The sequence below is a fragment of the Populus nigra genome, chromosome 2 (assembly GCF_951802175.1).
Source record: "Populus nigra chromosome 2, ddPopNigr1.1, whole genome shotgun sequence".
NCBI classification, from domain to species: domain Eukaryota; kingdom Viridiplantae; phylum Streptophyta; class Magnoliopsida; order Malpighiales; family Salicaceae; genus Populus; species Populus nigra.
Genome location: NC_084853.1, coordinates 9,250,419 through 9,252,918, shown reverse-complemented (window position 1 = coordinate 9,252,918; position 2,500 = coordinate 9,250,419).

The window sequence follows — 2,500 nt, the reverse complement described above, 5'->3', positions numbered from 1 at the left end:
TAATTTTCCCAGAATTTTTCGAGGTCGGGAAGTATTTGTTTTAATTTTCCTACCATTAGAAATCGAGTAAATCCGCAAAACTAGGAACCGGCCCGGAATGACCCCAAATTCAGTGGGCAGCCTCATAAAAATATGGCTGATTTTACTGGATTGGTTTCATGTGGAAAGCACGACGTTTTCTTGTAGGAATGCGGGAACCCCGGCAGCTCGCCTGCCGCGGCCAGCGACGTCGGGGACGCTGGCCTGCGCTGTCGAGCCCGCGAGGGCTGTCTCCGCGGCAGGCCCCCCCTGAACGGGGCACGACAGGCCACCGCGCTGGCTCGTCCAGCGTCGACAGTCCCTCGTCCAGGTTTCAGATCGCGCCAAGTCGAACCCATGACCTGCTCAAGCCATCGTGCGCTGCCGAATTCGCATCTGCGTGTAGGCTGCCATTCCACGCGGCAGCCCCTGTTTTCGTCAGCGTGCCCCCCTGACGAATTTTCCTGCCTGGCCCAGTCCAGCGTCCAGCCCCTGTTCGTCGAAAAATCTGCGCTGCTGATTTTCCACGACGAGCCTACTTTCGTCAGCGTGCCCCCCTGACGAATTTTCCTGCCTGGCCCGGCCAGTCCAGCCCCTGTTCGTCGAAAAATCTGCGCTGCCGATTTTCCACGCGGCAGCCCCTGTTTTCGTCAGCGTGCCCCCCTGACGAATTTTCCTGCCTGGCCCGGCCAGTCCAGCCCCTGTTCGTCGAAAAATCTGCGCTGCCGATTTTCCACGCGGCAGCCCCTCTTTTCGTCAGCGTGCCCCCCTGACGAATTTTCCTGCCTGGCCCGGCCGGTCCAGCATCCAGCCCCTGTTCGTCGAAAAATCTGCGCTGCCGATTTTCCACGCGGCAGCCCCTCTTTTCGTCAGCGTGCCCCCCTGACGAATTTTCCTGCCTGGCCCGGCCGGTCCAGCATCCAGCCCCTGTTCGTCGAAAAATCTGCGCTGCCGATTTTCCACGCGGCAGCCCCTGTTTTCCTCAGCGTGCCCCCCTGACGAATGTTCGTCGAAAAATCTGCGCTGCCGATTTTCCACGCGGCAGCCCCTGTTTTCCTCAGCGTGCCCCCCTGACGAATGTTCGTCGAAAAATCTGCGCTGCCGATTTTCCACGCGGCAGCCCCTCTTTTCGTCAGCGTGCCCCCCTGACGAATTTTCCTGCCTGGCCCGGCCGGTCCAGCATCCAGCCCCTGTTCGTCGAAAAATCTGCGCTGCCGATTTTCCACGCGGCAGCCCCTCTTTTCGTCAGCGTGCCCCCCTGACGAATGTTCGTCGAAAAATCTGCGCTGCCGATTTTCCACGCGGCAGCCCCTCTTTTCGTCAGCGTGCCCCCCTGACGAATTTTCCTGCCTGGCCCGGCCGGTCCAGCATCCAGCCCCTGTTCGTCGAAAAATCTGCGCTGCCGATTTTCACCGACGAGCCTACTTTCGTCAGCGTGTCCCCTTGACGAATTTCCCTGCCTGGCCTGGACAGTCCATCTTCCAGCCCATGTTCATCGAAAAATCTGCGCTGCCGATTTCCCCGACGAACCTGCAGCTGCACAAATCTGCGCTGCCGATTTCCCCCCCTGTCGGCATGGCTGCCGCTGCCCCGATGTCCAGACCAACAGTCTTTTTTGTCGACTTTGCCGATTTTGTCCGCGCTGCCGATTCCAACACTACCCCCTGCATCCAAACCAGCATTGTTTCGTCAGCTCTTCCCCTGACGATTTTAGCCCTGTAACAAACAGTAGGCCTCCAATCCCGCCAACGGGAGCCAAGTTGATAGGGAAGAGAATTGAATGACGCGCCTGGTCCTCGCACCCCGCCACCCGAGGGGCCTTTTTCCCGGCAGCCTCTGAAAAACTCTAGCTTTCACGGTCCTCGCCGCCCCTCACCACCATGGCAGGCCTCTAATCCCACCCATCAGCAGTTGTAGCCGATAGGGCAGTGATTTGAATGACGCGTCGCGGGCCGCCGGGTCATCTCACCCGGCCATTAATTGGAGCGTTTTTGGCTGGCCGAGGATGGGGGGATGGATCTCTTCTTCCGAAAAAGCAAACAGTACATCGGGAGTTATGTTGACGGGGCATGGAATTGAATGACCCGTCGCGGGCCGCCGGGTCATCTCACCCGGCCATCCCGGGGAGCGTTTTTCCCGGCAGCATCGGGGAAACTCTTGCTTTCACTGCCCGCTGCCCAAGTCCCCACTCGCATCGGCCCCCCGCGCCAACAAGCCAACGCTGCCGAATCGGCAGACACTGCTGCCGAGTCTGCCGACACTGCCCCGCGGGCTGCCACTGCCCCAGTGTCTAAACCAGCGGTCTTTCTCATCGAGCCTTGGACTATCCAGTCCGTCCTGACTCATCGCCAGCACCTGCTGCCGATTCTGCCGACTTTGCCGATTTTCTCGGCGCTGCCGATTCCAACACTGCGCCCACCGTGTCTGAACCAGCGCTGTTTCCTCAGCGTGTCCCCTCGACGAATTTTCCTGCCTGGCCTGG